This window comes from Marmota marmota, unplaced genomic scaffold (genome assembly GCF_001458135.2).
Source record: "Marmota marmota marmota unplaced genomic scaffold, marMar, whole genome shotgun sequence".
NCBI lineage: Eukaryota > Metazoa > Chordata > Mammalia > Rodentia > Sciuridae > Marmota > Marmota marmota.
In genome coordinates, this window is record NW_026000005.1 from 47,253,405 (window position 1) to 47,265,495 (window position 12,091).

Consider the following 12,091-nt stretch of genomic DNA (forward strand, 5'->3'; position numbering starts at 1 on the left):
GGAAAGAGGCTGGAGACCGGGAGGCGCATGGGCCGTCCCAGCCAAGCCCAAAGAGCTGGAGCTGAGCCCAGGGAAGTCTCCTCACAAGGACTGTGGGGAGGTGCGGATGGAGAGCCGGTGTCTGCCCACACAGTGGCCGGTGTGGAACCGGCCTTCAACATCAGGGCTTCCTTGTCCTCCTTTTAACCTCTGCCTAGAGTCAGCCCACCTCTGGGGTTCTGGTTAGCCACTCCCTTCACCCTACCCCAGTGGTTACAAGAAGAATCTGAGCCTGGGACTCTGTGCCTCCCCAACCTTGGCTGGCCCTGGAACCACCGCCTAGGAAGTACCTGGCCCCGAATAGTGAGGAAAGGTCTAGAGAAGAATGAGAGAGGCTTCTCCACTGCAGGGCGAGAGGGAACCTGCCCCCTCTGCCCAACAGCCCCAGGCCTCACACAGGCCTAGGCTTCAAGACCCTGTTATGTGGACAGGCAGTGCAGGCAGGACTCTGAATTTACCCACCTCCCATCCACTTGAACTTGCTTTTTTAATGTAGGATCTTCCTCCTCCCCCAAAGCAGAGCCCACTTCTGCCTGCCTCACACTGTACTCAAAGGGCCAGGCCCACAGGGGGCACCGAGAACTTGGGACTTCTTGAATGAATGATTCTGTTTCTGGAGTCTCCTGTCTCTGCCCACCCTACGCACCATTGCTCCACCCAGGGCCTCTAGCAAAGGGCCCCACAAAGCATCAGCACTCCCAGGTCTGAAGGCTCCACTCTACAGGAGGAGCCTGAGCAATGTTGGAGCCCTACCTGATGAAAATAATGATAAGGGGGGACTACAAGGACCAGGCCACTATCCTGTCACCCTCCCCTGGGGGTGGTCATCAGCCAGCTACTGGGCCCCTTGCCCAAAGTGGCCACTTCTGCCCTTCTACCTATCCTCTGTTTGTCTTTCCATCTCTAAGCCCCACCCGGGTCCTCGGCTGTCCCAGGGTCCTCCTCATCCATACATTCTCAGGTCCAATCAATTCCACCGAGGAGAGATGGAATTACGCACAACGTGGTGATTCCACGAGGGGGAGGGGAGGGCAGGGCGGTGGCAGAGTGCCTCTTTGTGCTTTTAATCTGCATTTTCCCCTCAACGTTCCGTCTCCAGGAGGATAATTTTCCAGCCTTTTCAGACCCTGATTGGTATCATTTCTCCAGCAATGACAGCTTTTATTTTCCCCGAAATGAATTCTGTGAAATTTCCAAGAAATATAAAAATGGATATTGTCTCAGGAAGCCGACTGTCCTCCGACAGCAAGGCATGCAGGCAAGCATGTTTCTCCAGGGACTTTCCTGCTTCAGCCACAGGAGACTGGGGACCTCAGTCCCCCTCTGTTCCCTCCCAGGTCAGCTACTAGACCCCTTCAGGCCACGCTGCTCCCACACTCGGCTGCCATTGATCCATTCATCTGCCTCCAGACTGCCAGCCAGGCGACCTGCCGCTCTGGTCAGCATCTCATTTCCCATGCCCAGCCGCATGGGCTCCCCTGCCAGCCCATCCCTGAGCACAGCAACCAGGCCCTCTGACCACTTGGCCCAGGCTGTCCCTATGCAGCCTGCCCTCAGGAGGGGCCTGAGACCCTTTGCTTCACTCTCCTGCCCCTTCTCAGAAATGGAAGGTGGGACAGTCCAGAAGAGGCAGACGCCAGGCTCTGACCTGTAGCTCCTCCAGCTCTCCTTGAGGTTTCTAAGGTTCCTCCCTAAATGCCAAGGTGACCCCATGACTGATGAGCAAGTGCCCAGCTAGTCCAGCCAAGCCTGGGAGGCAGCTGGATGTGCAGCCTTTGGGGGAGGGACAGGCAGCAGCAAGAGCCACCTTGAAGAGAGAAGATCTGGGGTGCAGGGGAAGCAGGAGGGGACAAGAGCCAACCCTCAGCCTTCTCCCTGACCAAAGGCAGATCCCCGCCCTCTGCTTGGGTTCTGGGGCAGAAGTGCCCAGCAGCCCTGACTCCTGGCACTCTTTGGGGACAGCAGTGTTCCCACTAAGGACTCATATCTATTGAGCATTCATGAAGTGAGGCACCATGTGCCTTGCCCTGGCCAGCCCAGGCCAGGCCAGCCCCTCTTGGCCTGCTACGGTCGCCCCGCTTCTGCTGTGGGTGGAACACCAGCCCCTCACATCAGGTCGCAGCAGGCTTCTGCTCTGGAATAAGCCTCGGCCTCCCTCCTGCCCCACAGCTCTGTGGTGTCTTCTGGACCAGCTTCCTGCCCTCCGCCCGGCGGACTCATCCATCTATTATTCACAGCACAAAATGGATTTTTAATTTGAGAAATGAAATGACTCTCCCAAGTGGCCAGTGTGGCAAGGAGGGGTGGAGGAAGGCTGGAGCCGCAGGACGGTCACGTGGTTCTGACTCAGGCTCTCCCTGGGAAGGTAGGTGTGCGCAGAGGGTGCTAGGGGGCCCCACATGCCCAAGTGCCTCTCCTCGGGCCCTCCTGCCACGAGCAGTTGGGGCAAGGAGTGCCCATCAGTCCTACTTGAGACCCCAGCGGAGTCTCCTGGGGGAGGGGGACCAGACCCTGCTCTCCACTTGATTTCAGAGTCCTAGGCCTCCAGGGCTACCCTTGGTCTCCTGGCCTGATCCAGCACCTCCCCAGACTCCAGGCCCTCACTGCCTGGCCTCCCAGAGATGGTCCTATCTGTCATTCACAGCACAGAATGGATCTTTAAAAATATTTTGATTTTATTTACTGATTTATTTATTTTTGAGACAGGTCTTGCTATGTTGCCTAGACTGGCCTTGAACTCCTGGACACAAGTGATCGTCCTGCCTCAGCCTCCCAAGCTGCTGGGATTACAAGCATGTGCCACGGTGCCTAGCTGCAAAATGGATTTTTAATTTGAGAAATGAAATTATTCTCCCAAGTGCCTGAGGTGACAGAGAGGGACAGAGGAAAACTGGAGTATTCTCCACCCTCTGCAGATCCCCACCTGAGCTCCTCTGCTATGCCCTAACCCCTTACTCTGTTCCCTCCCGTCTGGATGGCCTCCCTACTGGCCCCTAGCTGTCAGAAGTCCCCCTCATCCCTCCTGACTGAGCTATCCACTCACCTTAACGTGGCCAGGGAGGCAGTGTCTCTCCTCAGACCTTTTCTGACCTTTCAGTCTGTGTCTCCCCACGCCCTGCCTCCCTCTTCCCTCTGTAACTCTGATCTGTTTTCATTTATCAAAACAGAGCTGGCTCTTCTGCACCTCAGGGCCTTAGCATTTGGTGTTCCAGCTACCCGGAACACCCTTCCTTCATCACCTCTTCTCTTGGCCAATTGCCTGCCATCCATCTTTCTGGGTCAGTTAGGAATGGCCTCTCCCATCTGGTCAGGTGCTGCCTCCACAGGTTGGGACTTTGCTTTCACTGTACTATGCAAAGTTTTCCCCTGGGCCCTCTCCTGTTCCTCCTTCATCTGGAGCTCCCAGTCCCTCTGAGAGCCCAGCATGGAGGACACATCTGGTGAACTCCGATGACCACTATGATCAGCTCATGGAGAGCCCCGGGTGAGGAACCTTGTAGAGCACCAGTGCATACCACCCCCTACACACCCCAGCTCTCTTTTGCCCTGTGACCTGGTGGCCCACAGAGGGGCTACCTCTCCCCTCCCCTACGTCCTCCCTTCTGCTCTCCACCACTCATGCTGGCCACCGCCCAACCTCTACAGCAGGGTTTTATTTTATACAAGGAATATCTAAGGCTGGGGATGTGGCTCAAGCGGTAGCGCGCTCGCCTGGCATGCCTGCGGCCCGGGTTCGATCCTCAGCACCACATACAAACAAAGATGTTGTGTCCGCCAAAAACTAAAAAAAAAATAAATATTAAAAAAATTCTCTCTTTCTTGTTTCAAAATTTGGGCCATACCCATTTGTATGTGTACAGACAAACTCCCAGGCCCTCTTTTACCTGCCCCTCAGGCCTCCCGACTAGGGTGAGCTCTGTGACCGCTTGACATCTCTTTATTTTATTTACTTTTAGTGAGGAGGGCACTGTGGGACGCATGGTAGTGTCCCCCCTCCAGCCTTTGTTCAGGACCCTACCCTGGGGTCCTCATCCTCAGCCTTGTGTCCCTCCTTTAGGTCAGCCCAGGATCCCCCTGACAGGCTCCACTGTGTAGCTCCCCAGCTGGGGGCAGTGAGGGGGCCCCCTTGTGCTGGGGCCCAGGCTGAGCTTCTCAGTGACCCCACAGGGGGGCCCTGCTATTGCCTCAGTTTCCAAAGGAGGAAACAAACCCATCCACTCAGCTATAAGTATGGAAGCTGAGATTTGCACCCATATCTGCTCCCGTCAGAGTCTCAGGGACACCGAGCTCGAGGGTGAACAGATCTCCTCAGGAGAAGGCAGGACACTCAGAGTCCCAAGCCAAGGCAGCTCAGAGCCAGGGCCCAGCCATGACCTCAGACCCAGGAACCTTTGGGGGTGCTAAGTCTTGGAATGGGTCAGTTTGCCATTGCTCCATCTTTCCTGCTTAGCAAAGCCTTGGCACGAGGTGGGAATCAGGGGTGGGGCCAGGCTGGTAGAGCCAAGGTGGGGTGGTGACAGGGGACATGAAGGACGAGGCGGTGGCGAGGTTAGGGCCTGTGGTCCTCTAGCTCTGATGACTGGGCTCCTTGGGCACACCATCTGATGGAGACACAGGCAGCTCAGCTCCTGTGCAAGATGGAAATAAGGCGGTGGGGGCTGGGAGACCGGGGGCGTGGAACTCAAAGCCTGGCACTCCTTCCCGTCTGGGCTACCATGGCCCACTGCTTGTGCCTGGGGGGAGGTGTGGGCATGGGACAGGCAATGGGAGTTGATTCTTCCTTGGCTTGTGGGGTCCCTGGGCCTGAAGTCCCCTCCCCCAGCACTCCATCATCATTTCAAGTGATTGGAACTGAAGGGGATCCTTAGCTAATTAAAGCTGAGCCACTAATTGTCCCTTGTAGGAGAGAGAGCAGGGCTGCAGAGCGGAGTCAGAGGGGCTCAGAGGGGCTCAGGGAACTGGGCACAGGCTGGCCCTGGGTGTGGCCTCCTTCCAGGCTATGCGTGCATGCACACACACACTTTTGGGGAGCACTGTTGCTGCAGATTGTGTAAAGCAGCACTGGGCGAGGGACAAGAGTGTGGATTGGAAGGGCCTGCAGCACCTCTGTACCACCTCTGCCCACAGTGCCCGCCCCGGGGGCATGGACCGGGAAGGTGCTTAGCAAGGGGCTCCCACAGACATGCTCTGGGTGTGGCTAGTAGGTCACATTCAAGGACAGGTGGCAGGATGCCACAACTCCAGGCTGGCCCCTGAGCAGGGGGAATGGCTGCCAAGCTCTGCCCTCCTTTCCCCTCCGATAGCGCTGGCAGGGGCTCTGGCCTCACAGAGGTGCCAGCATCCAGGTGCACATCTGCACGCTTGAGAATGCCAGGTAGACCTGGGGCTGCTGGTAGCCTGGCCCCAAGCTCCCCTCCTGGTACAGTGTCCCAGAGCCTCTGTCACAACTGCCACCGAGGGTTTTCATTTTCTATTGCTGCATAACAAACCACAAACTCAGCACCTCCCTCAACGCAGATTCATTCTCTCGAGGTCTCTGGAGGTCACCTGTCCAGGCTCGGCCTGGCTAGATTCTCTGCTCAAAGTTTTACTGGACTGAAATCAAGGTGTTGGCAGGGGCTGGGGCTCGGGGTCCTCATTGGTTGTGGCAGAATTCTGTTCCTTGAATTTGTAGAATCAGGTGTTTGCCTTTGCTGACTGTTAACAAGCGCTGGATTGCAGGCATGTGCCACCATCCCCCCACTCCAGGTCTGTGCCTGAGTGAATAATGGGGAGAAGTGCACGTGTCCACCAACGGCCAAGAATCTTGGGGGCATCTTAGGATCCTGCCTACCAAAGGCTATGGGTCAAAGAGCAAAGCCATTGCTAAGTGTACTAGTCCTGACCTCCAGGCCAAGCCCTGGGCTCTAAAGTGCTAAATTATCTCATTCAGTCCTCACAATAATCCTAGGAGTGGATGCTACTATTTCTCCCATTTTTCAGAGGATACAACTGAGGCCCTGAGAGGCTAAGAGACTTATGCAAAGCTACATAGGCAAGTAGTCAAACAGAAACACTAGAGCAACACACGGGGATCATCTAGCTTTTGCTGTGTGTTCTTAGGAAAGTCATGCAACCACTCTGGGCCTCAGGATGCTGAGGTCTGTTTCCCTGGAGGCCAGACTCTGGGCCCATGTTGCAAGGGACCAGTGAGCTGACTCTCCTCCTATAGCCATTTGGCATGTGGGGGTCCCTCGCATCTGTACCACCTGATAAGGTGGGGTGGGAGTAGTCTCTAATGTCATCTGTCCAGTGACAGCCAGTCTAACATCAGCAACTCAACGTCCCCAGCATTGAGGCCAGCAGGCTTCATAGACACAGGAACCCCAAAATTAATGGCCAGAAAATTGCTGCTCATCCCTGGCTGGCTGGGTCCCTCAACAACCGAATGGGGGCTTGCAGACCTTGGCCCAGGTGGGCGTGTGTCTATGAGGTATACCTCTCCCACGGCCAGAGCCGGCTATCCCCACTCCGCAGGACAGCTCAGAGGTGGCAGTGGCCACCTGCTACCCTCCCCAGGAGAAAGGCTGTCAGTCAGCCTCCCACAGCCAGCCTCCCCCACCTCCCGCCCCCGCCCCACGCTTGAGCTGCCTCCCTCAGTAATGGGGCTTAATCATAACATGCATTAGCCAGGGCCTGCTGCCTGCAATTACGGCTTCAATCAGCCACCCACTACCGGCCACCCCCAGCCTCAGGCTACCCACAGGGACACCCCCACCCTGCCCCCAGTCCCCTCCCAAATGCAGCACCAGGGCTCTGCAGATGGACAGAGACTTGACCCTGGTAGCAGGAGCCTGGGGTGGGAGTGGCCAGTGGACAGAGAGCTACAGCTCAGGGTCACAGGCAATTATTTTAAAAGCCTGTAGAGGGAAAATGCGCTGGCTGCCCAGTGCGTGGCTCATCCTGTGGGTCACACCGCCCCAGGTTGCTGACAGACTTGCACACCACAGTGTTCACACGGGCTGGGCATGCCCACTGCCATGGCCTGGACCGGGCACCTGCAATGGATGCACAGCCCTGTGGTGCCCACATGAACCCCAAGGAGACGGGTACTGATACTCCCCGAGGTGTGGGCACCAGGAGACCCTCATCCTTCAGGGAGCTTTCGTGTACAGCCCTTGCCCCACTCTGTCCCCATCCCCAGCACAGATCACCCTCCTAGGGTACGGGACAGGGGACTAAACTGAACTGGAGGACTCCTCTGACATCCAGCTTCAGCTCTAGGGTGGGGACCAGAGAGCAGGCAGAAGGCGGGCCTGGAGGGGGGAGTGGAGGAGGGGGCCGCTGTTGTGCTGTGATTCTCCCTAATTGCTGTTTTGCTGAGAGGTAATTAAAATCCCTTTTTATTTCACACGTCAGAGCCCTCGCCAGCCTGTGGAGAGGGCACAGGGGGAGGTCAGGAGGGGAGGCAATGGAGGGCAGGGCGCCAGGCATGTGAGGGGTCAGAGGGGGAGCACTGAACTCAGCCCACCTGCAGGGAGCCCCTGATCTGGCCCTGGGCCCAGCCCATGAGCATCCTGAGTGGGGACCTGGCCAAGATCTGTGCAGCCGTCACAGCCAACAAAGGCCTTGATAATGAAGTCAGCAACATCTCCTGGGCCTCCTTGTTGCAGGTGTTTCGCTGACTGCCCAATTTGCAAACAAAACAAAACAAAAAACTACTCCCAGGTAGATACTATTATTATCCCAGGAGTCAGGACAGTAATAAAGCTGAGATTCAGAGAGATTCAGAAACAGAACCTCCTGACTTGTCAGCAGTGAGACTGGACTTGAACTCTTCCAACACCAAACTCAGAAGCCCTGCTGCTCTGCCCAGCCAGCGCACAGACCTGTCCCCTCCTGCAGAGAAGCCCAGAGTTCCACAGCCCTAGCCTTCCCCAACCCAGAGCCCATGGGAAGGGGAGGAGTGGTTACGGCCTTGAACCCCTGCATAGGTCCGCATCAGGTACCAGTCCACAAGTGCCTCTCTAGACCCCATGCTCACCTGCTGGCAGGCTCTGGGCAGCAGAGCAGGACTCACACTGGCCGTAGTCAGACTGAGGCCCAAACTAACCCCTGCTCAGGCACAGGCCAGAAGAGAGGGCCTCCTGCCTTCTCCTGGGTGGCTGGAACTGGGGGTTAACCATAGCTGGGCCTCACCAGGAGGGCAGGCACAGATCTGCTGGGCAGTACCTCAGCTGCTTGCCCCTGCCACATCTCTGCCTTGTTCTTGCCCTTCATTTAGGCCTGAGTGACAGCATCCCATCCCTGCCATCATCCTGTTCTAGATCACTGTTAGTGCCATCGTCACATCATCTCATCTATCACCGTCGTCTTTGCCAAATTCACCATCATCATCACCACCATCATCACCGCCATGATCATCAGCAGCATGGTAACGATCCTGTCATGGCCACCATCATCATCATTGTCCCTTTCACCAACCTCACCGTCAGGGTCCTAAGGGCTCCCACTGTACCTGGCGCTGTCTTATTCAATCCCAACATTCAGAAGGCTGGTGCCCTCATTACCTGCCCATCTCACTGGTGGGCAAACCAAAGCTTACAACAAAGAGGCTTATTCAAAGTTACAGAGCCAGCCAGTGAGAGGCCGGAGTTGAACCTAAACCGCCTGATCCCAAACCCAAAGTCATAGGCACTACGCCACACCACCTGTCAGCCCAAGGACTGCGGAATTGGCCCCAGGGAAAAGGGGAAAGCAAGTGGGGAGAGGGCCACTGCACTCCTCAGCAAGCAGCAGCGATGAAGGCATGTCCTCCTCGCAGCCCAGTATTCTGAGCAACCAGCCACCCTGTCACCTGCTGGTGCTTGACAGTCTGCCCCCGCCTCCCCTCTGGCTGGATTTTGCCAGAGCTGCAGAAGGGGAATGGTCCAAAGAGCCATTATGCCTTGAGAAGCTGAACTCTAGTTTTGTCTCCATCCCAACTGAAGCCAGACTCCCCTGTCCTTCAATGTCTTCTAATTGGGGGGGGCCATAGCTGGATCTGGAGGGAAGCCTTCACTTCTTGAGATGGTAGCCAGGTTGAGGATGAATCTTTTCTTAGTTGGGACTGTCGTAAAAACACAATAGCTGGGGTCATTTATTCCTTCCAGTTCTGGAGGCTGGAAGCTGAGTCCAGGGAGCCAGCCTGGTCAGGTTCTGATCAGGGCCCTCTTCCTGATTTGCAGATGGCTGTCTTCTTCTGTGTCCTCACATGATAGAAAACAGAGAGGAAGCAAACTCTTTAATGTCTCTTCTTCTAAGGGTAAGAATCCCACCACAAGGAGTCCCTTCCCATAACCTAATCACTTCAGAAGGCCTCATGGATAGTACCATCATGGCAGGGATGAGGGTTTCAACTTGTGATTTGGGGGACACTATTATGCAATTTATAATAGACAGTTAGGTCAGAGGGCGTATGGCAGCCCAGCTAGGCTCTTGGTAATGTCTCAGGACACAGGATAGATTATGGCCAAGAGAGAAGGCTATTCCCCCAGCCTGTAGGCTTCACTCTCTTCGGCCTCCCCCGGCCCCAGGCCCAGCTCAGGCCATTGACCTTGATGTTTTGGAAACTTAGGAGGATTCAAGAGGGCAGCCATATTCTTAGGGACTGGCCTGGTTCCTACCACCCTGCCTGACTTCTTATGGGGGAACTGGAGTGGGAGATTAGCAAGTGTTTCCCTCTTAAAGACAAGGATGAGGGTCTGTCCACATGGTTGTAGAAGCTCAGTGGATGGCACAGCGGTGAGTATATTCAGGAAGGGAGGGAGGCAGGGATTGCTGAGCAGCCCCAGGATGAAGGTTGAGCCACCTCCCCTCCCCTCTTTAGTCCAGGCACCTACTAGCTCCTCCTCACACCTATCATTGCTCCCTGAGAATGAGCAACTGAGCAGGCTGATCCCAGTGAGATGAACTCCCCAGGCCAGCTGCCCCTGCCCAGTGAGAGCTCCCAGGGGCAGGGCCAGAGGCAGGGCCAGAGCAGAGCACACTGGAAACAAGCTTGCTGGGTGTTTGGGGATAAGCGGGATCTGGGAAGAGGTCCCCAGGAGGCCAGTGGAATTTCAGGCCAGGGAGCAGTCCTCAAGGCCACACCTACTGAGCAAACTTGCTGGAGCCCTTCTGATTATTTCTGAGCCTCAGTGTCCTCCTCGGTAACACAAAATCATAACAGGGCCAACCTCTCAGAGCATTGTGGGGCTCACGGGAGGTGACACAGTGAAAGCTCCCAGGGTCTCATCTAGCATACAGCCGGGGTCACAGAGAGAGAGAGAGAGCGCGAGCGAGAGAGAGAGCGAGAGAGAGAGAGAGAGAGAGAGAGAGAGAGCGAGAGAGAGAGCCGTGAGCTCAGTTCCCCCAGGGAGTCCTGGAGACCCCTCCCTGCCCAGGCATCGGTGGCAGCCACACTCACTGCTCTCTCCTCCCGTCAATGTTCCCCGCCAGCTAATGGACCAATTTTTTAGCATTACGGAGATTTGGCCAATTTGGCGGCCCTGACAAAAAGGCACACAGAGTGAGCAGTTGCCTGGGGGAGGGGAGGGGTGGGGTGCGGAAGCCACCAAAGCCACCGTGGGAAAGCTTGAGGAGGATGGGAAGGAGAAGGAGCTGCAGGCACACGCCCCCCCTCTGCCAGCTCCCCCCTGCCCCTGGAGTCCAGGCGAGGGGGTGGAGCCATTGGGGAGATTACAGAGATAATTAGCCCCACTTAGGGCACCTCCTGTGCTAAGCACTTTGCATATATTTTCTCTTTTAATCCTCCAATAACCCTATGAGGCCGCTTCTATTATTTGCTCCATCCTTCCTGGTGTGGAAACTTGGGCACATGAGGCCCAGAGCTTGTTCAAGGTCACAGAGCCACAAAGTGATGGAGTTGAAATGTGAGCCGAGGAAAAGTCAGGCTTGTAACAATTACTGGGCTCAGTTTTTAGCTAAAGACTAAAAATTAGGCTGGGACACCCACTCCCCCCCACACACCTATTCAAGTCTCCAAGAGCCCCACTCTCACTCCCCGGGGCAGGGAGGGTGGTGAGCAGCTTCTGAGGACTCCAAGAAAAGAGAGGAGATCCCTGTCAACCACACCGGGGTCATTTCCCTCCCCTCCTGAAGAGGATACCCTTACACCTAGAGGATCCCCAAAGTCTGCAAGGAGAGAGCCCCCGCCACCACAATTACCGGGAACTGGCAGGGGTTCCAGCCCCAAGCAGGGCTCCCCACTCCTGCCCAGGCTGTGGGTGAGTCCCCAGCCAGCTGTGGCTTCCCAGTGGCAGGTTGTTTCTTTCCATCCTGGATCCAAGAGCAAGGAGGCGGATCCGCCTGGGAGAAAGGTGGAGGCAGCAGGGGGAGGGGAGGCGCTGCTGGGGGGGCCGGGGGGGACGGGGGCTGCAGGCCGTGCATTAAGCGATCAGAGAGCACAATATTTCATTGCGGCAATCGCAGCCAAGACATCAGCTACTTGGGTAGAGCAGCCTTAAAAGCCTTTTGATTTTATTTCTTCCACTTCATTTTTTTCCCCCTTCCTTTGCTGGTGTCCTTGACAAGGCTTCCCTTCCCCCTCTCCTGCCCCCTTTCCCAACCCCGGCTCTAACTGCTCGAACGCTCCTTGGAAACCTGGCTGAGGAGCGGCTGAGCTTTTTTGAGCACCTCTAAGGCTGAGTGGGCCCAAGGGGGTCTGGTCTGGCCAGAGCTAAGGCGTGTTTATGTGCGTATATGCTTGTGCAGGTGTGGCTATGTCCCTGTGTGCATGTGTGCCTGAGCACCACTATGTGTATGTCAGAAGTGTGCTCCTATTGTGTGCACGGGTAGGCCCCTGTGCGCACACGTGTGAGCACGCCTGGGTGCCTAGGTACACGTGTGAACCTCACCGTGCACACGCCCACAGAAGGCACTACCGAAGTAGAAGACCAGGGGACCGGCGCGGGGGAGGGAGGAGAGCAAATCCTGGGAATCCGAGAAGGAGAAGGACGGAGGAGGGCGGGGAGGAGACGAGAGGGAGGTCGCGTCCACCGGAGTCCGCGTAAGTGGAGCAAACCACCAACTC

General features: G+C 56.3%; 1 long non-coding RNA gene across 2 annotated transcripts in view; it reads left to right on the top strand.

The window, feature by feature from the left end:
* Positions 1 to 11,122: 11,122 nt before the first annotated feature.
* The window catches only part of LOC125618297, a 14,029-nt gene continuing 13,060 nt past the window's right edge, over positions 11,123 to 12,091 (top strand). Inside the window, exon 1 of one of the 2 annotated variants that reach the window (XR_007349544.1) lies at positions 11,123 to 11,285. This is a non-coding gene — a long non-coding RNA (uncharacterized LOC125618297). Of the gene's footprint in view, positions 11,286 to 11,997; positions 12,068 to 12,091 lie in introns of those variants that run through there. The other variant, XR_007349545.1, reaches the window with a different exon arrangement.